The sequence below is a fragment of the Pelobates fuscus genome, chromosome 6 (genome assembly GCF_036172605.1).
Source record: "Pelobates fuscus isolate aPelFus1 chromosome 6, aPelFus1.pri, whole genome shotgun sequence".
Taxonomy (NCBI): Eukaryota; Metazoa; Chordata; class Amphibia; order Anura; family Pelobatidae; genus Pelobates; species Pelobates fuscus.
Window position 1 is genome coordinate 7,338,851 of NC_086322.1, and position 25,708 is coordinate 7,364,558.

A 25,708-nucleotide genomic window follows, 5' to 3' on the forward strand; every position below is an offset into this window, starting at 1 on the left:
CAAAGTCTTTCTTAAGACTGCAAAATCTTTGTTAACAACAAACGGGAAAAAATACATGTTTTGACATACGGAATTCTATTTTTATTCATACTTAGACTCGTGCAAATATGTGATGGAGAGGGTAGGTTTGAATCAAATTCCTTCAAGTACACGCCTGAATGTATTGATAAATAAAACTGTAAAGGTAAATTCAAGGCAGTCATTACGTTCGACTGTGGATTCAAGTTATGGAACCAGGTCAACCTCCCCAAACATTATTTTGCACAAGACTATTTATAATTAATTTCTCCTCTGCACATCTTTACTTTATTTTCAACATGGTGATAGCATGCAGAATATGAGAAAGAAAGTTAAATCCTTCATGTGCTTTTCCAACATATATTAGAACCACAAATTTCTCCTAAACCAACAAAGCCCTCATAAACAATTAAGAAATGAATGGACATTTTAAGTCTTCCCCAGCAATTTGACCAGAAGCAGACTCAACTTTGACAACAGTCAATATGATTTATCACCATCGTACATAAACCTCAACTGTTAATTCACCCATACAATGAAAATGATATTGGAAAAACAGATCCTATTGAGGAATTTTAAAATCCTCACTTCAAAACGAAAACTTTGTTTCTATTTTGAGAACACAAACGCTGTCTGGCGCGTTAGTCTGGCAATTTTTTTCCTAAAACCCAACTAATGTAATGGCTCGTTGGTCTAGGGGTATGATTCTCGCTTAGGGTGCGAGAGGTCCCGGGTTCAAATCCCGGACGAGCCCAAGCATTTGGTGTTTTTTCTTTTGAAACACGTAGCTTCGAACTGTGTTTAATATAGTCAGCAAAAATCACTTATAGCAAAACCCTTCAAGTGCTCCAAAGAGAAGATGTTGGCATGCCACCATCAATATATATATTTCCTGGTGCTTCTGATATCACCTTTCAAAGCTAACATCTTATATTAATACTCGTTTAGCTTTTACTTAGAAATGTATGAGAGAAATCATAAAAAATGTGTCGTTTTCATTATCAACCATTTAAAATCAATGGTTTATCGTAAGTCATTAATGCAAGTCCTAACTGCTCCGATGACGCTTTTAAGACTGCAAAGTCTTTCTTAAGACTGCAAAATCTTTGTTAACAACAAACAAAGGGGAAAAAATACATGTTTTGACATACGGAATTCTATTTTTATTCATACTTAGACTTGTGCAAATATGTGATGGAGAGGGTAGGTTTGAATCAAATTCCTTCCAGTACACGCCTGAATGTATCGATGAATAAAACTGTAAAGGTAAATTCAAGGCAGTCGTTACGTTCGACTGTGGATTCAAGTTATGGAACCAGGCCAACCTCCCCAAACATTATTTTGCACAAGACTATTTATAATTAATTTCTCCTCTGCACATCTTTACTTTATTTTCAACATGGTGATAGCATGCAGAATATGAGAAAGAAAGTTAAATCCTTCATGTGCTTTTCCAACATATATTAGAACCACAAATTTCTCCTAAACCAACAAAGCCCTCATAAACAATTAAGAAATGAATGGACATTTTAAGTCTTCCCCAGCAATTTGACCAGAAGCAGACTCAACTTTGACAACAGTCAATATGATTTATCACCATCGTACATAAACCTCAACTGTTAATTCACCCATACAATGAAAATGATATTGGAAAAACAGATCCTATTGAGGAATTTTAAAATCCTCACTTCAAAACGAAAACTTTGTTTCTATTTTGAGAACACAAACGCTGTCTGGCGCGTTAGTCTGGCAATTTTTTTCCTAAAACCCAACTAATGTAATGGCTCGTTGGTCTAGGGGTATGATTCTCGCTTAGGGTGCGAGAGGTCCCGGGTTCAAATCCCGGACGAGCCCAAGCATTTGGTGTTTTTTCTTTTGAAACACGTAGCTTCGAACTGTGTTTAATATAGTCAGCAAAAATCACTTATAGCAAAACCCTTCAAGTGCTCCAAAGAGAAGATGTTGGCATGCCACCATCAATATATATATTTCCTGGTGCTTCTGATATCACCTTTCAAAGCTAACATCTTATATTAATACTCGTTTAGCTTTTACTTAGAAATGTATGAGAGAAATCATAAAAAATGTGTCGTTTTCATTATCAACCATTTAAAATCAATGATTTATCGTAAGTCATTAATGCAAGTCCTAACTGCTCAGATGACGCTTTTAACCCCTTAAGGACACATGACATGTCTGACACGTCATGATCCCCTTTTATTCCAGAAGTTTGGTCCTTAAGGGGTTAAGACTGCAAAGTCTTTCTTAAGACTGCAAAATCTTTGTTAACAACAAACGGGAAAAAATACATGTTTTGACATACGGAATTCTATTTTTATTCATACTTAGACTCGTGCAAATATGTGATGGAGAGGGTAGGTTTGAATCAAATTCCTTCAAGTACACGCCTGAATGTATTGATAAATAAAACTGTAAAGGTAAATTCAAGGCAGTCATTACGTTCGACTGTGGATTCAAGTTATGGAACCAGGTCAACCTCCCCAAACATTATTTTGCACAAGACTATTTATAATTAATTTCTCCTCTGCACATCTTTACTTTATTTTCAACATGGTGATAGCATGCAGAATATGAGAAAGAAAGTTAAATCCTTCATGTGCTTTTCCAACATATATTAGAACCACAAATTTCTCCTAAACCAACAAAGCCCTCATAAACAATTAAGAAATGAATGGACATTTTAAGTCTTCCCCAGCAATTTGACCAGAAGCAGACTCAACTTTGACAACAGTCAATATGATTTATCACCATCGTACATAAACCTCAACTGTTAATTCACCCATACAATGAAAATGATATTGGAAAAACAGATCCTATTGAGGAATTTTAAAATCCTCACTTCAAAACGAAAACTTTGTTTCTATTTTGAGAACACAAACGCTGTCTGGCGCGTTAGTCTGGCAATTTTTTTCCTAAAACCCAACTAATGTAATGGCTCGTTGGTCTAGGGGTATGATTCTCGCTTAGGGTGCGAGAGGTCCCGGGTTCAAATCCTGGACGAGCCCAAGCATTTGGTGTTTTTTCTTTTGAAACACGTAGCTTCGAACTGTGTTTAATATAGTCAGCAAAAATCACTTATAGCAAAACCCTTCAAGTGCTCCAAAGAGAAGATGTTGGCATGCCACCATCAATATATATATTTCCTGGTGCTTCTGATATCACCTTTCAAAGCTAACATCTTATATTAATACTCGTTTAGCTTTTACTTAGAAATGTATGAGAGAAATCATAAAAAATGTGTCGTTTTCATTATCAACCATTTAAAATCAATGGTTTATCGTAAGTCATTAATGCAAGTCCTAACTGCTCAGATGACGCTTTTAAGACTGCAAAGTCTTTCTTAAGACTGCAAAATCTTTGTTAACAACAAACAAAGGGGAAAAAAATATATGTTTTGACATACGGAATTCTATTTTTATTCATACTTAGACTTGTGCAAATATGTGATGGAGAGGGTAGGTTTGAATCAAATTCCTTCCAGTACACGCCTGAATGTATCGATGAATAAAACTGTAAAGGTAAATTCAAGGCAGTCGTTACGTTCGACTGTGGATTCAAGTTATGGAACCAGGCCAACCTCCCCAAACATTATTTTGCACAAGACTATTTATAATTAATTTCTCCTCTGCACATCTTTACTTTATTTTCAACATGGTGATAGCATGCAGAATATGAGAAAGAAAGTTAAATCCTTCATGTGCTTTTCCAACATATATTAGAACCACAAATTTCTCCTAAACCAACAAAGCCCTCATAAACAATTAAGAAATGAATGGACATTTTAAGTCTTCCCCAGCAATTTGACCAGAAGCAGACTCAACTTTGACAACAGTCAATATGATTTATCACCATCGTACATAAACCTCAACTGTTAATTCACCCATACAATGAAAATGATATTGGAAAAACAGATCCTATTGAGGAATTTTAAAATCCTCACTTCAAAACGAAAACTTTGTTTCTATTTTGAGAACACAAACGCTGTCTGGCGCGTTAGTCTGGCAATTTTTTTCCTAAAACCCAACTAATGTAATGGCTCGTTGGTCTAGGGGTATGATTCTCGCTTAGGGTGCGAGAGGTCCCGGGTTCAAATCCCGGACGAGCCCAAGCATTTGGTGTTTTTTCTTTTGAAACACGTAGCTTCGAACTGTGTTTAATATAGTCAGCAAAAATCACTTATAGCAAAACCCTTCAAGTGCTCCAAAGAGTAGATGTTGGCATGCCACCATCAATATATATATTTCCTGGTGCTTCTGATATCACCTTTCAAAGCTAACATCTTATATTAATACTCGTTTAGCTTTTACTTAGAAATGTATGAGAGAAATCATAAAAAATGTGTCGTTTTCATTATCAACCATTTAAAATCAATGGTTTATCGTAAGTCATTAATGCAAGTCCTAACTGCTCAGATGACGCTTTTAAGACTGCAAAGTCTTTCTTAAGACTGCAAAATCTTTGTTAACAACAAACAAAGGGGAAAAAATACATGTTTTGACATACGGAATTCTATTTTTATTCATACTTAGACTTGTGCAAATATGTGATGGAGAGGGTAGGTTTGAATCAAATTCCTTCCAGTACACGCCTGAATGTATCGATGAATAAAACTGTAAAGGTAAATTCAAGGCAGTCGTTACGTTCGACTGTGGATTCAAGTTATGGAACCAGGCCAACCTCCCCAAACATTATTTTGCAGAAGACTATTTATAATTAATTTCTCCTCTGCACATCTTTACTTTATTTTCAACATGGTGATAGCATGCAGAATATGAGAAAGAAAGTTAAATCCTTCATGTGCTTTTCCAACATATATTAGAACCACAAATTTCTCCTAAACCAACAAAGCCCTCATAAACAATTAAGAAATGAATGGACATTTTAAGTTTCCCCAGCAATTTGACCAGAAGCAGACTCAACTTTGACAACAGTCAATATGATTTATCACCATTGTACATAAACCTCAACTGTTAATTCACCCATACAATGAAAATGATATTGGAAAAACAGATCCTATTGAGGAATTTTAAAATCCTCACTTCAAAACGAAAACTTTGTTTCTATTTTGAGAACACAAACGCTGTCTGGCGCGTTAGTCTGGCAATTTTTTTCCTAAAACCCAACTAATGTAATGGCTCGTTGGTCTAGGGGTATGATTCTCGCTTAGGGTGCGAGAGGTCCCGGGTTCAAATCCCGGACGAGCCCAAGCATTTGGTGTTTTTTCTTTTGAAACACGTAGCTTCGAACTGTGTTTAATATAGTCAGCAAAAATCACTTATAGCAAAACCCTTCAAGTGCTCCAAAGAGAAGATGTTGGCATGCCACCATCAATATATATATTTCCTGGTGCTTCTGATATCACCTTTCAAAGCTAACATCTTATATTAATACTCGTTTAGCTTTTACTTAGAAATGTATGAGAGAAATCATAAAAAATGTGTCGTTTTCATTATCAACCATTTAAAATCAATGGTTTATCGTAAGTCATTAATGCAAGTCCTAACTGCTCCGATGACGCTTTTAAGACTGCAAAGTCTTTCTTAAGACTGCAAAATCTTTGTTAACAACAAACAAAGGGGAAAAAATACATGTTTTGACATACGGAATTCTATTTTTATTCATACTTAGACTTGTGCAAATATGTGATGGAGAGGGTAGGTTTGAATCAAATTCCTTCCAGTACACGCCTGAATGTATCGATGAATAAAACTGTAAAGGTAAATTCAAGGCAGTCGTTACGTTCGACTGTGGATTCAAGTTATGGAACCAGGCCAACCTCCCCAAACATTATTTTGCACAAGACTATTTATAATTAATTTCTCCTCTGCACATCTTTACTTTATTTTCAACATGGTGATAGCATGCAGAATATGAGAAAGAAAGTTAAATCCTTCATGTGCTTTTCCAACATATATTAGAACCACACATTTCTCCTAAACCAACAAAGCCCTCATAAACAATTAAGAAATGAATGGACATTTTAAGTCTTCCCCAGCAATTTGACCAGAAGCAGACTCAACTTTGACAACAGTCAATATGATTTATCACCATCGTACATAAACCTCAACTGTTAATTCACCCATACAATGAAAATTATATTGGAAAAACAGATCCTATTGAGGAATTTTAAAATCCTCACTTCAAAACGAAAACTTTGTTTCTATTTTGAGAACACAAACGCTGTCTGGCGCGTTAGTCTGGCAATTTTTTTCCTAAAACCCAACTAATGTAATGGCTCGTTGGTCTAGGGGTATGATTCTCGCTTAGGGTGCGAGAGGTCCTGGGTTCAAATCCTGGACGAGCCCAAGCATTTGGTGTTTTTTCTTTTGAAACACGTAGCTTCGAACTGTGTTTAATATAGTCAGCAAAAATCACTTATAGCAAAACCCTTCAAGTGCTCCAAAGAGAAGATGTTGGCATGCCACCATCAATATATATATTTCCTGGTGCTTCTGATATCACCTTTCAAAGCTAACATCTTATATTAATACTCGTTTAGCTTTTACTTAGAAATGTATGAGAGAAATCATAAAAAATGTGTCGTTTTCATTATCAACCATTTAAAATCAATGGTTTATCGTAAGTCATTAATGCAAGTCCTAACTGCTCAGATGACGCTTTTAAGACTGCAAAGTCTTTCTTAAGACTGCAAAATCTTTGTTAACAACAAACAAAGGGGAAAAAAATATATGTTTTGACATACGGAATTCTATTTTTATTCATACTTAGACTTGTGCAAATATGTGATGGAGAGGGTAGGTTTGAATCAAATTCCTTCCAGTACACGCCTGAATGTATCGATGAATAAAACTGTAAAGGTAAATTCAAGGCAGTCGTTACGTTCGACTGTGGATTCAAGTTATGGAACCAGGCCAACCTCCCCAAACATTATTTTGCACAAGACTATTTATAATTAATTTCTCCTCTGCACATCTTTACTTTATTTTCAACATGGTGATAGCATGCAGAATATGAGAAAGAAAGTTAAATCCTTCATGTGCTTTTCCAACATATATTAGAACCACAAATTTCTCCTAAACCAACAAAGCCCTCATAAACAATTAAGAAATGAATGGACATTTTAAGTCTTCCCCAGCAATTTGACCAGAAGCAGACTCAACTTTGACAACAGTCAATATGATTTATCACCATCGTACATAAACCTCAACTGTTAATTCACCCATACAATGAAAATGATATTGGAAAAACAGATCCTATTGAGGAATTTTAAAATCCTCACTTCAAAACGAAAACTTTGTTTCTATTTTGAGAACACAAACGATGTCTGGCGCGTTAGTCTGGCAATTTTTTTCCTAAAACCCAACTAATGTAATGGCTCGTTGGTCTAGGGGTATGATTCTCGCTTAGGGTGCGAGAGGTCCCGGGTTCAAATCCTGGACGAGCCCAAGCATTTGGTGTTTTTTCTTTTGAAACACGTAGCTTCGAACTGTGTTTAATATGGTCAGCAAAAATCACTTATAGCAAAACCCTTCAAGTGCTCCAAAGAGAAGATGTTGGCATGCCACCATCAATATATATATTTCCTGGTGCTTCTGATATCACCTTTCAAAGCTAACATCTTATATTAATACTCGTTTAGCTTTTACTTAGAAATGTATGAGAGAAATCATAAAAAATGTGTCGTTTTCATTATCAACCATTTAAAATCAATGGTTTATCGTAAGTCATTAATGCAAGTCCTAACTGCTCAGATGACGCTTTTAAGACTGCAAAGTCTTTCTTAAGACTGCAAAATCTTTGTTAACAACAAACAAAGGGGAAAAAATACATGTTTTGACATACGGAATTCTATTTTTATTCATACTTAGACTTGTGCAAATATGTGATGGAGAGGGTAGGTTTGAATCAAATTCCTTCCAGTACACGCCTGAATGTATCGATGAATAAAACTGTAAAGGTAAATTCAAGGCAGTCGTTACGTTCGACTGTGGATTCAAGTTATGGAACCAGGCCAACCTCCCCAAACATTATTTTGCAGAAGACTATTTATAATTAATTTCTCCTCTGCACATCTTTACTTTATTTTCAACATGGTGATAGCATGCAGAATATGAGAAAGAAAGTTAAATCCTTCATGTGCTTTTCCAACATATATTAGAACCACAAATTTCTCCTAAACCAACAAAGCCCTCATAAACAATTAAGAAATGAATGGACATTTTAAGTTTCCCCAGCAATTTGACCAGAAGCAGACTCAACTTTGACAACAGTCAATATGATTTATCACCATTGTACATAAACCTCAACTGTTAATTCACCCATACAATGAAAATGATATTGGAAAAACAGATCCTATTGAGGAATTTTAAAATCCTCACTTCAAAACGAAAACTTTGTTTCTATTTTGAGAACACAAACGCTGTCTGGCGCGTTAGTCTGGCAATTTTTTTCCTAAAACCCAACTAATGTAATGGCTCGTTGGTCTAGGGGTATGATTCTCGCTTAGGGTGCGAGAGGTCCCGGGTTCAAATCCCGGACGAGCCCAAGCATTTGGTGTTCTTTCTTTTGAAACACGTAGCTTCGAACTGTGTTTAATATAGTCAGCAAAAATCACTTATAGCAAAACCCTTCAAGTGCTCCAAAGAGAAGATGTTGGCATGCCACCATCAATATATATATTTCCTGGTGCTTCTGATATCACCTTTCAAAGCTAACATCTTATATTAATACTCGTTTAGCTTTTACTTAGAAATGTATGAGAGAAATCATAAAAAATGTGTCGTTTTCATTATCAACCATTTAAAATCAATGGTTTATCGTAAGTCATTAATGCAAGTCCTAACTGCTCCGATGACGCTTTTAAGACTGCAAAGTCTTTCTTAAGACTGCAAAATCTTTGTTAACAACAAACAAAGGGGAAAAAATACATGTTTTGACATACGGAATTCTATTTTTATTCATACTTAGACTTGTGCAAATATGTGATGGAGAGGGTAGGTTTGAATCAAATTCCTTCCAGTACACGCCTGAATGTATCGATGAATAAAACTGTAAAGGTAAATTCAAGGCAGTCGTTACGTTCGACTGTGGATTCAAGTTATGGAACCAGGCCAACCTCCCCAATCATTATTTTGCACAAGACTATTTATAATTAATTTCTCCTCTGCACATCTTTACTTTATTTTCAACATGGTGATAGCATGCAGAATATGAGAAAGAAAGTTAAATCCTTCATGTGCTTTTCCAACATATATTAGAACCACAAATTTCTCCTAAACCAACAAAGCCCTCATAAACAATTAAGAAATGAATGGACATTTTAAGTCTTCCCCAGCAATTTGACCAGAAGCAGACTCAACTTTGACAACAGTCAATATGATTTATCACCATCGTACATAAACCTCAACTGTTAATTCACCCATACAATGAAAATGATATTGGAAAAACAGATCCTATTGAGGAATTTTAAAATCCTCACTTCAAAACGAAAACTTTGTTTCTATTTTGAGAACACAAACGCTGTCTGGCGCGTTAGTCTGGCAATTTTTTTCCTAAAACCCAACTAATGTAATGGCTCGTTGGTCTAGGGGTATGATTCTCGCTTAGGGTGCGAGAGGTCCCGGGTTCAAATCCCGGACGAGCCCAAGCATTTGGTGTTTTTTCTTTTGAAACACGTAGCTTCGAACTGTGTTTAATATAGTCAGCAAAAATCACTTATAGCAAAACCCTTCAAGTGCTCCAAAGAGAAGATGTTGGCATGCCACCATCAATATATATATTTCCTGGTGCTTCTGATATCACCTTTCAAAGCTAACATCTTATATTAATACTCGTTTAGCTTTTACTTAGAAATGTATGAGAGAAATCATAAAAAATGTGTCGTTTTCATTATCAACCATTTAAAATCAATGGTTTATCGTAAGTCATTAATGCAAGTCCTAACTGCTCCGATGACGCTTTTAAGACTGCAAAGTCTTTCTTAAGACTGCAAAATCTTTGTTAACAACAAACAAAGGGGAAAAAATACATGTTTTGACATACGGAATTCTATTTTTATTCATACTTAGACTTGTGCAAATATGTGATGGAGAGGGTAGGTTTGAATCAAATTCCTTCCAGTACACGCCTGAATGTATCGATGAATAAAACTGTAAAGGTAAATTCAAGGCAGTCGTTACGTTCGACTGTGGATTCAAGTTATGGAACCAGGCCAACCTCCCCAAACATTATTTTGCACAAGACTATTTATAATTAATTTCTCCTCTGCACATCTTTACTTTATTTTCAACATGGTGATAGCATGCAGAATATGAGAAAGAAAGTTAAATCCTTCATGTGCTTTTCCAACATATATTAGAACCACAAATTTCTCCTAAACCAACAAAGCCCTCATAAACAATTAAGAAATGAATGGACATTTTAAGTCTTCCCCAGCAATTTGACCAGAAGCAGACTCAACTTTGACAACAGTCAATATGATTTATCACCATCGTACATAAACCTCAACTGTTAATTCACCCATACAATGAAAATGATATTGGAAAAACAGATCCTATTGAGGAATTTTAAAATCCTCACTTCAAAACGAAAACTTTGTTTCTATTTTGAGAACACAAACGCTGTCTGGCGCGTTAGTCTGGCAATTTTTTTCCTAAAACCCAACTAATGTAATGGCTCGTTGGTCTAGGGGTATGATTCTCGCTTAGGGTGCGAGAGGTCCCGGGTTCAAATCCCGGACGAGCCCAAGCATTTGGTGTTTTTTCTTTTGAAACACGTAGCTTCGAACTGTGTTTAATATAGTCAGCAAAAATCACTTATAGCAAAACCCTTCAAGTGCTCCAAAGAGAAGATGTTGGCATGCCACCATCAATATATATATTTCCTGGTGCTTCTGATATCACCTTTCAAAGCTAACATCTTATATTAATACTCGTTTAGCTTTTACTTAGAAATGTATGAGAGAAATCATAAAAAATGTGTCGTTTTCATTATCAACCATTTAAAATCAATGGTTTATCGTAAGTCATTAATGCAAGTCCTAACTGCTCAGATGACGCTTTTAAGACTGCAAAGTCTTTCTTAAGACTGCAAAATCTTTGTTAACAACAAACGGGAAAAAATACATGTTTTGACATACGGAATTCTATTTTTATTCATACTTAGACTCGTGCAAATATGTGATGGAGAGGGTAGGTTTGAATCAAATTCCTTCAAGTACACGCCTGAATGTATTGATGAATAAAACTGTAAAGGTAAATTCAAGGCAGTCATTACGTTCGACTGTGGATTCAAGTTATGGAACCAGGTCAACCTCCCCAAACATTATTTTGCACAAGACTATTTATAATTAATTTCTCCTCTGCACATCTTTACTTTATTTTCAACATGGTGATAGCATGCAGAATATGAGAAAGAAAGTTAAATCCTTCATGTGCTTTTCCAACATATATTAGAACCACAAATTTCTCCTAAACCAACAAAGCCCTCATAAACAATTAAGAAATGAATGGACATTTTAAGTCTTCCCCAGCAATTTGACCAGAAGCAGACTCAACTTTGACAACAGTCAATATGATTTATCACCATCGTACATAAACCTCAACTGTTAATTCACCCATACAATGAAAATGATATTGGAAAAACAGATCCTATTGAGGAATTTTAAAATCCTCACTTCAAAACGAAAACTTTGTTTCTATTTTGAGAACACAAACGCTGTCTGGCGCGTTAGTCTGGCAATTTTTTTCCTAAAACCCAACTAATGTAATGGCTCGTTGGTCTAGGGGTATGATTCTCGCTTAGGGTGCGAGAGGTCCCGGGTTCAAATCCTGGACGAGCCCAAGCATTTGGTGTTTTTTCTTTTGAAACACGTAGCTTCGAACTGTGTTTAATATAGTCAGCAAAAATCACTTATAGCAAAACCCTTCAAGTGCTCCAAAGAGAAGATGTTGGCATGCCACCATCAATATATATATTTCCTGGTGCTTCTGATATCACCTTTCAAAGCTAACATCTTATATTAATACTCGTTTAGCTTTTACTTAGAAATGTATGAGAGAAATCATAAAAAATGTGTCGTTTTCATTATCAACCATTTAAAATCAATGGTTTATCGTAAGTCATTAATGCAAGTCCTAACTGCTCAGATGACGCTTTTAAGACTGCAAAGTCTTTCTTAAGACTGCAAAATCTTTGTTAACAACAAACAAAGGGGAAAAAAATATATGTTTTGACATACGGAATTCTATTTTTATTCATACTTAGACTTGTGCAAATATGTGATGGAGAGGGTAGGTTTGAATCAAATTCCTTCCAGTACACGCCTGAATGTATCGATGAATAAAACTGTAAAGGTAAATTCAAGGCAGTCGTTACGTTCGACTGTGGATTCAAGTTATGGAACCAGGCCAACCTCCCCAAACATTATTTTGCACAAGACTATTTATAATTAATTTCTCCTCTGCACATCTTTACTTTATTTTCAACATGGTGATAGCATGCAGAATATGAGAAAGAAAGTTAAATCCTTCATGTGCTTTTCCAACATATATTAGAACCACAAATTTCTCCTAAACCAACAAAGCCCTCATAAACAATTAAGAAATGAATGGACATTTTAAGTCTTCCCCAGCAATTTGACCAGAAGCAGACTCAACTTTGACAACAGTCAATATGATTTATCACCATCGTACATAAACCTCAACTGTTAATTCACCCATACAATGAAAATTATATTGGAAAAACAGATCCTATTGAGGAATTTTAAAATCCTCACTTCAAAACGAAAACTTTGTTTCTATTTTGAGAACACAAACGCTGTCTGGCGCGTTAGTCTGGCAATTTTTTTCCTAAAACCCAACTAATGTAATGGCTCGTTGGTCTAGGGGTATGATTCTCGCTTAGGGTGCGAGAGGTCCCGGGTTCAAATCCTGGACGAGCCCAAGCATTTGGTGTTTTTTCTTTTGAAACACGTAGCTTCGAACTGTGTTTAATATAGTCAGCAAAAATCACTTATAGCAAAACCCTTCAAGTGCTCCAAAGAGAAGATGTTGGCATGCCACCATCAATATATATATTTCCTGGTGCTTCTGATATCACCTTTCAAAGCTAACATCTTATATTAATACTCGTTTAGCTTTTACTTAGAAATGTATGAGAGAAATCATAAAAAATGTGTCGTTTTCATTATCAACCATTTAAAATCAATGGTTTATCGTAAGTCATTAATGCAAGTCCTAACTGCTCAGATGACGCTTTTAAGACTGCAAAGTCTTTCTTAAGACTGCAAAATCTTTGTTAACAACAAACAAAGGGGAAAAAAATATATGTTTTGACATACGGAATTCTATTTTTATTCATACTTAGACTTGTGCAAATATGTGATGGAGAGGGTAGGTTTGAATCAAATTCCTTCCAGTACACGCCTGAATGTATCGATGAATAAAACTGTAAAGGTAAATTCAAGGCAGTCGTTACGTTCGACTGTGGATTCAAGTTATGGAACCAGGCCAACCTCCCCAAACATTATTTTGCACAAGACTATTTATAATTAATTTCTCCTCTGCACATCTTTACTTTATTTTCAACATGGTGATAGCATGCAGAATATGAGAAAGAAAGTTAAATCCTTCATGTGCTTTTCCAACATATATTAGAACCACAAATTTCTCCTAAACCAACAAAGCCCTCATAAACAATTAAGAAATGAATGGACATTTTAAGTCTTCCCCAGCAATTTGACCAGAAGCAGACTCAACTTTGACAACAGTCAATATGATTTATCACCATCGTACATAAACCTCAACTGTTAATTCACCCATACAATGAAAATGATATTGGAAAAACAGATCCTATTGAGGAATTTTAAAATCCTCACTTCAAAACGAAAACTTTGTTTCTATTTTGAGAACACAAACGCTGTCTGGCGTGTTAGTCTGGCAATTTTTTTCCTAAAACCCAACTAATGTAATGGCTCGTTGGTCTAGGGGTATGATTCTCGCTTAGGGTGCGAGAGGTCCCGGGTTCAAATCCCGGATGAGCCCAAGCATTTGCTGTTTTTTCTTTTGAAACACGTAGCTTTGAACTGTGTTTAATATAGTCAGCAAAAATCACTTATAGCAAAACCCTTCAAGTGCTCCAAAGAGAAGATGTTGGCATGCCACCATCAATATATATATTTCCTGGTGCTTCTGATATCACCTTTCAAAGCTAACATCTTATATTAATACTCGTTTAGCTTTTACTTAGAAATGTATGAGAGAAATCATAAAAAATGTGTCGTTTTCATTATCAACCATTTAAAATCAATGGTTTATCGTAAGTCATTAATGCAAGTCCTAACTGCTCAGATGACGCTTTTAAGACTGCAAAGTCTTTCTTAAGACTGCAAAATCTTTGTTAACAACAAACAAAGGGGAAAAAATACATGTTTTGACATACGGAATTCTATTTTTATTCATACTTAGACTTGTGCAAATATGTGATGGAGAGGGTAGGTTTGAATCAAATTCCTTCCAGTACACGCCTGAATGTATCGATGAATAAAACTGTAAAGGTAAATTCAAGGCAGTCGTTACGTTCGACTGTGGATTCAAGTTATGGAACCAGGCCAACCTCCCCAAACATTATTTTGCACAAGACTATTTATAATTAATTTCTCCTCTGCACATCTTTACTTTATTTTCAACATGGTGATAGCATGCAGAATATGAGAAAGAAAGTTAAATCCTTCATGTGCTTTTCCAACATATATTAGAACCACAAATTTCTCCTAAACCAACAAAGCCCTCATAAACAATTAAGAAATGAATGGACATTTTAAGTCTTCCCCAGCAATTTGACCAGAAGCAGACTCAACTTTGACAACAGTCAATATGATTTATCACCATCGTACATAAACTTCAACTGTTAATTCACCCATACAATGAAAATGATATTGGAAAAACAGATCCTATTGAGGAATTTTAAAATCCTCACTTCAAAACGAAAACTTTGTTTCTATTTTGAGAACACAAACGCTGTCTGGCGCGTTAGTCTGGCAATTTTTTTCCTAAAACCCAACTAATGTAATGGCTCGTTGGTCTAGGGGTATGATTCTCGCTTAGGGTGCGAGAGGTCCCGGGTTCAAATCCCGGACGAGCCCAAGCATTTGGTGTTTTTTCTTTTGAAACACGTAGCTTCGAACTGTGTTTAATATAGTCAGCAAAAATCACTTATAGCAAAACCCTTCAAGTGCTCCAAAGAGAAGATGTTGGCATGCCACCATCAATATATATATTTCCTGGTGCTTCTGATATCACCTTTCAAAGCTAACATCTTATATTAATACTCGTTTAGCTTTTACTTAGAAATGTATGAGAGAAATCATAAAAAATGTGTCGTTTTCATTATCAACCATTTAAAATCAATGGTTTATCGTAAGTCATTAATGCAAGTCCTAACTGCTCAGATGACGCTTTTAAGACTGCAAAGTCTTTCTTAAGACTGCAAAATCTTTGTTAACAACAAACAAAGGGGAAAAAATACATGTTTTGACATACGGAATTCTATTTTTATTCATACTTAGACTTGTGCAAATAGGTGATGGAGAGGGTAGGTTTGAATCAAATTCCTTCCAGTACACGCCTGAATGTATCGATGAATAAAACTGTAAAGGTAAATTCAAGGCAGTCGTTACGTTCGACTGTGGATTCAAGTTATGGAACCAGGCCAACCTCCCCAAACATTATTTTGCAGAAGACTATTTATAATTAATTTCTCCTCTGCACATCTTTACTTTATTTTCAACATGGTGATAGCATGCAGAATATGAGAAAGAAAGTTAAATCCTTCATGTGCTTTTCCAACATATATTAGAACCACAAATTTCTCCTAAACCAACAAAGCCCTCATAAACAATTAAGAAATGAATGGACATTTTAAGTTTCCCCAGCAATTTGACCAGAAGCAGACTCAACTTTGACAACAGTCAATATGATTTATCACCATTGTACATAAACCTCAACTGTTAATTCACCCATACAATGAAAATGATATTGGAAAAACAGATCCTATTGAGGAATTTTAAAATCCTCACTTCAAAACGAAAACTTTGTTTCTATTTTGAGAACACAAACGCTGTCTGGCGCGTTAGTCTGGCAATTTTTTTCCTAAAACCCAACTAATGTAATGGCTCGTTGGTCTAGGGGTATGATTCTCGCTTAGGGTGCGAGAGGTCCCGGGTTCAAATCCCGGACGAGCCCAAGCATTTGGTGTTTTTTCTTTTGAAACACGTAGCTTCGAACTGTGTTTAATATAGTCAGCAAAAATCACTTATAGCAAAACCCTTCAAGTGCTCCAAAGAGAAGATGTTGGCATGCCACCATCAATATATATATTTCCTGGTGCTTCTGATATCACCTTTCAAAGCTAACATCTTATATTAATACTCGTTTAGCTTTTACTTAGAAATGTATGAGAGAAATCATAAAAAATGTGTCGTTTTCATTATCAACCATTTAAAATCAATGGTTTATCGTAAGTCATTAATGCAAGTCCTAACTGCTCCGATGACGCTTTTAAGACTGCAAAGTCTTTCTTAAGACTGCAAAATCTTTGTTAACAACAAACAAAGGGGAAAAAATACATGTTTTGACATACGGAATTCTATTTTTATTCATACTTAGACTTGTGCAAATATGTGATGGAGAGGGTAGGTTTGAATCAAATTCCTTCCAGTACACGCCTGAATGTATCGATGAATAAAACTGTAAAGGTAAATTCAAGGCAGTCGTTACGTTCGACTGTGGATTCAAGTTATGGAACCAGGCCAACCTCCCCAAACATTATTTTGCACAAGACTATTTATAATTAATTTCTCCTCTGCACATCTTTACTTTATTTTCAACATGGTGATAGCATGCAGAATATGAGAAAGAAAGTTAAATCCTTCATGTGCTTTTCCAACATATATTAGAACCACAAATTTCTCCTAAACCAACAAAGCCCTCATAAACAATTAAGAAATGAATGGACATTTTAAGTCTTCCCCAGCAATTTGACCAGAAGCAGACTCAACTTTGACAACAGTCAATATGATTTATCACCATCGTACATAAACCTCAACTGTTAATTCACCCATACAATGAAAATGATATTGGAAAAACAGATCCTATTGAGGAATTTTAAAATCCTCACTTCAAAACGAAAACTTTGTTTCTATTTTGAGAACACAAACGCTGTCTGGCGCGTTAGTCTGGCAATTTTTTTCCTAAAACCCAACTAATGTAATGGCTCGTTGGTCTAGGGGTATGATTCTCGCTTAGGGTGCGAGAGGTCCCGGGTTCAAATCCCGGACGAGCCCAAGCATTTGGTGTTTTTTCTTTTGAAACACGTAGCTTCGAACTGTGTTTAATATAGTCAGCAAAAATCACTTATAGCAAAACCCTTCAAGTGCTCCAAAGAGAAGATGTTGGCATGCCACCATCAATATATATATTTCCTGGTGCTTCTGATATCACCTTTCAAAGCTAACATCTTATATTAATACTCGTTTAGCTTTTACTTAGAAATGTATGAGAGAAATCATAAAAAATGTGTCGTTTTCATTATCAACCATTTAAAATCAATGATTTATCGTAAGTCATTAATGCAAGTCCTAACTGCTCAGATGACGCTTTTAACCCCTTAAGGACACATGACATGTCTGACACGTCATGATCCCCTTTTATTCCAGAAGTTTGGTCCTTAAGGGGTTAAGACTGCAAAGTCTTTCTTAAGACTGCAAAATCTTTGTTAACAACAAACGGGAAAAAATACATGTTTTGACATACGGAATTCTATTTTTATTCATACTTAGACTCGTGCAAATATGTGATGGAGAGGGTAGGTTTGAATCAAATTCCTTCAAGTACACGCCTGAATGTATCGATGAATAAAACTGTAAAGGTAAATTCAAGGCAGTCATTACGTTCGACTGTGGATTCAAGTTATGGAACCAGGTCAACCTCCCCAAACATTATTTTGCACAAGACTATTTATAATTAATTTCTCCTCTGCACATCTTTACTTTATTTTCAACATGGTGATAGCATGCAGAATATGAGAAAGAAAGTTAAATCCTTCATGTGCTTTTCCAACATATATTAGAACCACAAATTTCTCCTAAACCAACAAAGCCCTCATAAACAATTAAGAAATGAATGGACATTTTAAGTCTTCCCCAGCAATTTGACCAGAAGCAGACTCAACTTTGACAACAGTCAATATGATTTATCACCATCGTACATAAACCTCAACTGTTAATTCACCCATACAATGAAAATGATATTGGAAAAACAGATCCTATTGAGGAATTTTAAAATCCTCACTTCAAAACGAAAACTTTGTTTCTATTTTGAGAACACAAACGCTGTCTGGCGCGTTAGTCTGGCAATTTTTTTCCTAAAACCCAACTAATGTAATGGCTCGTTGGTCTAGGGGTATGATTCTCGCTTAGGGTGCGAGAGGTCCCGGGTTCAAATCCCGGACGAGCCCAAGCATTTGGTGTTTTTTCTTTTGAAACACGTAGCTTCGAACTGTGTTTAATATAGTCAGCAAAAATCACTTATAGCAAAACCCTTCAAGTGCTCCAAAGAGAAGATGTTGGCATGCCACCATCAATATATATATTTCCTGGTGCTTCTGATATCACCTTTCAAAGCTAACATCTTATATTAATACTCGTTTAGCTTTTACTTAGAAATGTATGAGAGAAATCATAAAAAATGTGTCGTTTTCATTATCAACCATTTAAAATCAATGGTTTATCGTAAGTCATTAATGCAAGTCCTAACTGCTCAGATGACGCTTTTAAGACTGCAAAGTCTTTCTTAAGACTGCAAAATCTTTGTTAACAACAAACAAAGGGGAAAAAATACATGTTTTGACATACGGAATTCTATTTTTATTCATACTTAGACTTGTGCAAATAGGTGATGGAGAGGGTAGGTTTGAATCAAATTCCTTCCAGTACACGCCTGAATGTATCGATGAATAAAACTGTAAAGGTAAATTCAAGGCAGTCGTTACGTTCGACTGTGGATTCAAGTTATGGAACCAGGCCAACCTCCCCAAACATTATTTTGCAGAAGACTATTTATAATTAATTTCTCCTCTGCACATCTTTACTTTATTTTCAACATGGTGATAGCATGCAGAATATGAGAAAGAAAGTTAAATCCTTCATGTGCTTTTCCAACATATATTAGAACCACAAATTTCTCCTAAACCAACAAAGCCCTCATAAACAATTAAGAAATGAATGGACATTTTAAGTTTCCCCAGCAATTTGACCAGAAGCAGACTCAACTTTGACAACAGTCAATATGATTTATCACCATTGTACATAAACCTCAACTGTTAATTCACCCATACAATGAAAATGATATTGGAAAAACAGATCCTATTGAGGAATTTTAAAATCCTCACTTCAAAACGAAAACTTTGTTTCTATTTTGAGAACACAAACGCTGTCTGGCGCGTTAGTCTGGCAATTTTTTTCCTAAAACCCAACTAATGTAATGGCTCGTTGGTCTAGGGGTATGATTCTCGCTTAGGGTGCGAGAGGTCCCGGGTTCAAATCCCGGACGAGCCCAAGCATTTGGTGTTTTTTCTTTTGAAACACGTAGCTTCGAACTGTGTTTAATATAGTCAGCAAAAATCACTTATAGCAAAACCCTTCAAGTGCTCCAAAGAGAAGATGTTGGCATGCCACCATCAATATATATATTTCCTGGTGCTTCTGATATCACCTTTCAAAGCTAACATCTTATATTAATACTCGTTTAGCTTTTACTTAGAAATGTATGAGAGAAATCATAAAAAATGTGTCGTTTTCATTATCAACCATTTAAAATCAATGGTTTATCGTAAGTCATTAATGCAAGTCCTAACTGCTCCGATGACGCTTTTAAGACTGCAAAGTCTTTCTTAAGACTGCAAAATCTTTGTTAACAACAAACAAAGGGGAAAAAATACATGTTTTGACATACGGAATTCTATTTTTATTCATACTTAGACTTGTGCAAATATGTGATGGAGAGGGTAGGTTTGAATCAAATTCCTTCCAGTACACGCCTGAATGTATCGATGAATAAAACTGTAAAGGTAAATTCAAGGCAGTCGTTACGTTCGACTGTGGATTCAAGTTATGGAACCAGGCCAACCTCCCCAAACATTATTTTGCACAAGACTATTTATAATTAATTTCTCCTCTGCACATCTTTACTTTATTTTCAACATGGTGATAGCATGCAGAATATGAGAAAGAAAGTTAAATCCTTCATGTGCTTTTCCAACATATATTAGAACCACAAATTTCTCCTAAACCAACAAAGCCCTCATAAACAATTAAGAAATGAATGGACATTTTAAGTCTTCCCCAGCAATTTGACCAGAAGCAGACTCAACTTTGACAACAGTCAATATGATTTATCACCATCGTACATAAACCTCAACTGTTAATTCACCCATACAATGAAAATGATATTGGAAAAACAGATCCTATTGAGGAATTTTAAAATCCTCACTTCAAAACGAAAACTTTGTTTCTATTTTGAGAACACAAACGCTGTCTGGCGCGTTAGTCTGGCAATTTTTTTCCTAAAACCCAACTAATGTAATGGCTCGTTGGTCTAGGGGTATGATTCTCGCTTAGGGTGCGAGAGGTCCCGGGTTCAAATCCCGGACGAGCCCAAGCATTTGGTCTTTTTTCTTTTGAAACACGTAGCTTCGAACTGTGTTTAATATAGTCAGCAAAAATCACTTATAGCAAAACCCTTCAAGTGCTCCAAAGAGAAGATGTTGGCATGCCACCATCAATATATATATTTCCTGGTGCTTCTGATATCACCTTTCAAAGCTAACATCTTATATTAATACTCGTTTAGCTTTTACTTAGAAATGTATGAGAGAAATCATAAAAAATGTGTCGTTTTCATTATCAACCATTTAAAATCAATGATTTATCGTAAGTCATTAATGCAAGTCCTAACTGCTCAGATGACGCTTTTAACCCCTTAAGGACACATGACATGTCTGACACGTCATGATCCCCTTTTATTCCAGAAGTTTGGTCCTTAAGGGGTTAAGACTGCAAAGTCTTTCTTAAGACTGCAAAATCTTTGTTAACAACAAACGGGAAAAAATACATGTTTTGACATACGGAATTCTATTTTTATTCATACTTAGACTCGTGCAAATATGTGATGGAGAGGGTAGGTTTGAATCAAATTCCTTCAAGTACACGCCTGAATGTATCGATGAATAAAACTGTAAAGGTAAATTCAAGGCAGTCATTACGTTCGACTGTGGATTCAAGTTATGGAACCAGGTCAACCTCCCCAAACATTATTTTGCACAAGACTATTTATAATTAATTTCTCCTCTGCACATCTTTAATTTAATTTCTCCTCTGCAACAACAAACAAAGGGGAAAAAAATATATGTTTTGACATACGGAATTCTATTTTTATTCATACTTAGACTTGTGCAAATATGTGATGGAGAGGGTAGGTTTGAATCAAATTCCTTCCAGTACACGCCTGAATGTATCGATGAATAAAACTGTAAAGGTAAATTCAAGGCAGTCGTTACGTTCGACTGTGGATTCAAGTTATGGAACCAGGCCAACCTCCCCAAACATTATTTTGCACAAGACTATTTATAATTAATTTCTCCTCTGCACATCTTTACTTTATTTTCAACATGGTGATAGCATGCAGAATATGAGAAAGAAAGTTAAATCCTTCATGTGCTTTTCCAACATATATTAGAACCACAAATTTCTCCTAAACCAACAAAGCCCTCATAAACAATTAAGAAATGAATGGACATTTTAAGTCTTCCCCAGCAATTTGACCAGAAGCAGACTCAACTTTGACAACAGTCAATATGATTTATCACCATCGTACATAAACCTCAACTGTTAATTCACCCATACAATGAAAATGATATTGGAAAAACAGATCCTATTGAGGAATTTTAAAATCCTCACTTCAAAACGAAAACTTTGTTTCTATTTTGAGAACACAAACGCTGTCTGGCGCGTTAGTCTGGCAATTTTTTTCCTAAAACCCAACTAATGTAATGGCTCGTTGGTCTAGGGGTATGATTCTCGCTTAGGGTGCGAGAGGTCCCGGGTTCAAATCCCGGACGAGCCCAAGCATTTGGTGTTTTTTCTTTTGAAACACGTAGCTTCGAACTGTGTTTAATATAGTCAGCAAAAATCACTTATAGCAAAACCCTTCAAGTGCTCCAAAGAGAAGATGTTGGCATGCCACCATCAATATATATATTTCCTGGTGCTTCTGATATCACCTTTCAAAGCTAACATCTTATATTAATACTCGTTTAGCTTTTACTTAGAAATGTATGAGAGAAATCATAAAAAATGTGTCGTTTTCATTATCAACCATTTAAAATCAATGGTTTATCGTAAGTCATTAATGCAAGTCCTAACTGCTCAGATGACGCTTTTAAGACTGCAAAGTCTTTCTTAAGACTGCAAAATCTTTGTTAACAACAAACAAAGGGGAAAAAAATATATGTTTTGACATACGGAATTCTATTTTTATTCATACTTAGACTTGTGCAAATATGTGATGGAGAGGGTAGGTTTGAATCAAATTCCTTCCAGTACACGCCTGAATGTATCGATGAATAAAACTGTAAAGGTAAATTCAAGGCAGTCGTTACGTTCGACTGTGGATTCAAGTTATGGAACCAGGCCAACCTCCCCAAACATTATTTTGCACAAGACTATTTATAATTAATTTCTCCTCTGCACATCTTTACTTTATTTTCAACATGGTGATAGCATGCAGAATATGAGAAAGAAAGTTAAATCCTTCATGTGCTTTTCCAACATATATTAGAACCACAAATTTCTCCTAAACCAACAAAGCCCTCATAAACAATTAAGAAATGAATGGACATTTTAAGTCTTCCCCAGCAATTTGACCAGAAGCAGACTCAACTTTGACAACAGTCAATATGATTTATCACCATCGTACATAAACCTCAACTGTTAATTCACCCATACAATGAAAATGATATTGGAAAAACAGATCCTATTGAGGAATTTTAAAATCCTCACTTCAAAACGAAAACTTTGTTTCTATTTTGAGAACACAAACGCTGTCTGGCGCGTTAGTCTGGCAATTTTTTTCCTAAAACCCAACTAATGTAATGGCTCGTTGGTCTAGGGGTATGATTCTCGCTTAGGGTGCGAGAGGTCCCGGGTTCAAATCCCGGACGAGCCCAAGCATTTGGTGTTTTTTCTTTTGAAACACGTAGCTTCGAACTGTGTTTAATATAGTCAGCAAAAATCACTTATAGCAAAACCCTTCAAGTGCTCCAAAGAGAAGATGTTGGCATGCCACCATCAATATATATATTTCCTGGTGCTTCTGATATCACCTTTCAAAGCTAACATCTTATATTAATACTCGTTTAGCTTTTACTTAGAAATGTATGAGAGAAATCATAAAAAATGTGTCGTTTTCATTATCAACCATTTAAAATCAATGATTTATCGTAAGTCATTAATGCAAGTCCTAACTGCTCAGATGACGCTTTTAACCCCTTAAGGACACATGACATGTCTGACACGTCATGATCCCCTTTTATTCCAGAAGTTTGGTCCTTAAGGGGTTAAGACTGCAAAGTCTTTCTTAAGACTGCAAAATCTTTGTTAACAACAAACGGGAAAAAATACATGTTTTGACATACGGAATTCTATTTTTATTCATACTTAGACTCGTGCAAATATGTGATGGAGAGGGTAGGTTTGAATCAAATTCCTTCAAGTACACGCCTGAATGTATCGATGAATAAAACTGTAAAGGTGAATTCAAGGCAGTCATTACGTTCGACTGTGGATTCAAGTTATGGAACCAGGTCAACCTCCCCAAACATTATTTTGCACAAGACTATTTATAATTAATTTCTCCTCTGCACATCTTTACTTTATTTTCAACATGGTGATAGCATGCAGAATATGAGAAAGAAAGTTAAATCCTTCATGTGCTTTTCCAACATATATTAGAACCACAAATTTCTCCTAAACCAACAAAGCCCTCATAAACAATTAAGAAATGAATGGACATTTTAAGTCTTCCCCAGCAATTTGACCAGAAGCAGACTCAACTTTGACAACAGTCAATATGATTTATCACCATCGTACATAAACCTCAACTGTTAATTCACCCATACAATGAAAATGATATTGGAAAAACAGATCCTATTGAGGAATTTTAAAATCCTCACTTCAAAACGAAAACTTTGTTTCTATTTTGAGAACACAAACGCTGTCTGGCGCGTTAGTCTGGCAATTTTTTTCCTAAAACCCAACTAATGTAATGGCTCGTTGGTCTAGGGGTATGATTCTCGCTTAGGGTGCGAGAGGTCCCGGGTTCAAATCCCGGACGAGCCCAAGCATTTGGTGTTTTTTCTTTTGAAACACGTAGCTTCGAACTGTGTTTAATATAGTCAGCAAAAATCACTTATAGCAAAACCCTTCAAGTGCTCCAAAGAGAAGATGTTGGCATGCCACCATCAATATATATATTTCCTGGTGCTTCTGATATCACCTTTCAAAGCTAACATCTTATATTAATACTCGTTTAGCTTTTACTTAGAAATGTATGAGAGAAATCATAAAAAATGTGTCGTTTTCATTATCAACCATTTAAAATCAATGGTTTATCGTAAGTCATTAATGCAAGTCCTAACTGCTCAGATGACGCTTTTAAGACTGCAAAGTCTTTCTTAAGACTGCAAAATCTTTGTTAACAACAAACAAAGGGGAAAAAATACATGTTTTGACATACGGAATTCTATTTTTATTCATACTTAGACTTGTGCAAATAGGTGATGGAGAGGGTAGGTTTGAATCAAATTCCTTCCAGTACACGCCTGAATGTATCGATGAATAAAACTGTAAAGGTAAATTCAAGGCAGTCGTTACGTTCGACTGTGGATTCAAGTTATGGAACCAGGCCAACCTCCCCAAACATTATTTTGCAGAAGACTATTTATAATTAATTTCTCCTCTGCACATCTTTACTTTATTTTCAACATGGTGATAGCATGCAGAATATGAGAAAGAAAGTTAAATCCTTCATGTGCTTTTCCAACATATATTAGAACCACAAATTTCTCCTAAACCAACAAAGCCCTCATAAACAATTAAGAAATGAATGGACATTTTAAGTTTCCCCAGCAATTTGACCAGAAGCAGACTCAACTTTGACAACAGTCAATATGATTTATCACCATTGTACATAAACCTCAACTGTTAATTCACCCATACAATGAAAATGATATTGGAAAAACAGATCCTATTGAGGAATTTTAAAATCCTCACTTCAAAACGAAAACTTTGTTTCTATTTTGAGAACACAAACGCTGTCTGGCGCGTTAGTCTGGCAATTTTTTTCCTAAAACCCAACTAATGTAATGGCTCGTTGGTCTAGGGGTATGATTCTCGCTTAGGGTGCGAGAGGTCCCGGGTTCAAATCCCGGACGAGCCCAAGCATTTGGTGTTTTTTCTTTTGAAACACGTAGCTTCGAACTGTGTTTAATATAGTCAGCAAAAATCACTTATAGCAAAACCCTTCAAGTGCTCCAAAGAGAAGATGTTGGCATGCCACCATCAATATATATATTTCCTGGTGCTTCTGATATCACC

General features: G+C 35.6%; 18 non-coding genes across 18 annotated transcripts; all 18 read left to right on the plus strand.

Moving 5' to 3' along the window:
* Positions 1-700: 700 nt before the first annotated feature.
* TRNAP-AGG (transfer RNA proline (anticodon AGG)) lies at positions 701-772 on the plus strand. Its single transcript has one exon. It is a non-coding gene; the product is annotated as a tRNA-Pro (tRNA).
* Positions 773-1,800: 1,028 nt separating this feature from the next.
* On the plus strand, positions 1,801-1,872 carry TRNAP-AGG (transfer RNA proline (anticodon AGG)). Its single transcript has one exon. It is a non-coding gene; the product is annotated as a tRNA-Pro (tRNA).
* Positions 1,873-4,073: 2,201 nt separating this feature from the next.
* On the plus strand, positions 4,074-4,145 carry TRNAP-AGG (transfer RNA proline (anticodon AGG)). The gene has a single exon. It is a non-coding gene; the product is annotated as a tRNA-Pro (tRNA).
* Positions 4,146-5,172: 1,027 nt separating this feature from the next.
* Positions 5,173-5,244, plus strand: TRNAP-AGG (transfer RNA proline (anticodon AGG)). Its single transcript has one exon. It is a non-coding gene; the product is annotated as a tRNA-Pro (tRNA).
* Positions 5,245-8,472: 3,228 nt separating this feature from the next.
* TRNAP-AGG (transfer RNA proline (anticodon AGG)) lies at positions 8,473-8,544 on the plus strand. Its single transcript has one exon. It is a non-coding gene; the product is annotated as a tRNA-Pro (tRNA).
* Positions 8,545-9,572: 1,028 nt separating this feature from the next.
* TRNAP-AGG (transfer RNA proline (anticodon AGG)) lies at positions 9,573-9,644 on the plus strand. Its single transcript has one exon. It is a non-coding gene; the product is annotated as a tRNA-Pro (tRNA).
* A 1,028-nt stretch (positions 9,645-10,672) lies between these two features.
* TRNAP-AGG (transfer RNA proline (anticodon AGG)) lies at positions 10,673-10,744 on the plus strand. Its single transcript has one exon. It is a non-coding gene; the product is annotated as a tRNA-Pro (tRNA).
* A 3,226-nt stretch (positions 10,745-13,970) lies between these two features.
* Positions 13,971-14,042, plus strand: TRNAP-AGG (transfer RNA proline (anticodon AGG)). Its single transcript has one exon. It is a non-coding gene; the product is annotated as a tRNA-Pro (tRNA).
* A 1,028-nt stretch (positions 14,043-15,070) lies between these two features.
* On the plus strand, positions 15,071-15,142 carry TRNAP-AGG (transfer RNA proline (anticodon AGG)). Its single transcript has one exon. It is a non-coding gene; the product is annotated as a tRNA-Pro (tRNA).
* A 1,027-nt stretch (positions 15,143-16,169) lies between these two features.
* TRNAP-AGG (transfer RNA proline (anticodon AGG)) lies at positions 16,170-16,241 on the plus strand. Its single transcript has one exon. It is a non-coding gene; the product is annotated as a tRNA-Pro (tRNA).
* Positions 16,242-17,269: 1,028 nt separating this feature from the next.
* On the plus strand, positions 17,270-17,341 carry TRNAP-AGG (transfer RNA proline (anticodon AGG)). Its single transcript has one exon. It is a non-coding gene; the product is annotated as a tRNA-Pro (tRNA).
* A 1,100-nt stretch (positions 17,342-18,441) lies between these two features.
* On the plus strand, positions 18,442-18,513 carry TRNAP-AGG (transfer RNA proline (anticodon AGG)). The gene has a single exon. It is a non-coding gene; the product is annotated as a tRNA-Pro (tRNA).
* Positions 18,514-19,540: 1,027 nt separating this feature from the next.
* TRNAP-AGG (transfer RNA proline (anticodon AGG)) lies at positions 19,541-19,612 on the plus strand. The gene has a single exon. It is a non-coding gene; the product is annotated as a tRNA-Pro (tRNA).
* A 1,028-nt stretch (positions 19,613-20,640) lies between these two features.
* On the plus strand, positions 20,641-20,712 carry TRNAP-AGG (transfer RNA proline (anticodon AGG)). Its single transcript has one exon. It is a non-coding gene; the product is annotated as a tRNA-Pro (tRNA).
* A 1,394-nt stretch (positions 20,713-22,106) lies between these two features.
* On the plus strand, positions 22,107-22,178 carry TRNAP-AGG (transfer RNA proline (anticodon AGG)). Its single transcript has one exon. It is a non-coding gene; the product is annotated as a tRNA-Pro (tRNA).
* Positions 22,179-23,207: 1,029 nt separating this feature from the next.
* TRNAP-AGG (transfer RNA proline (anticodon AGG)) lies at positions 23,208-23,279 on the plus strand. The gene has a single exon. It is a non-coding gene; the product is annotated as a tRNA-Pro (tRNA).
* Positions 23,280-24,379: 1,100 nt separating this feature from the next.
* TRNAP-AGG (transfer RNA proline (anticodon AGG)) lies at positions 24,380-24,451 on the plus strand. Its single transcript has one exon. It is a non-coding gene; the product is annotated as a tRNA-Pro (tRNA).
* A 1,027-nt stretch (positions 24,452-25,478) lies between these two features.
* On the plus strand, positions 25,479-25,550 carry TRNAP-AGG (transfer RNA proline (anticodon AGG)). Its single transcript has one exon. It is a non-coding gene; the product is annotated as a tRNA-Pro (tRNA).
* Positions 25,551-25,708: the final 158 nt, after the last annotated feature.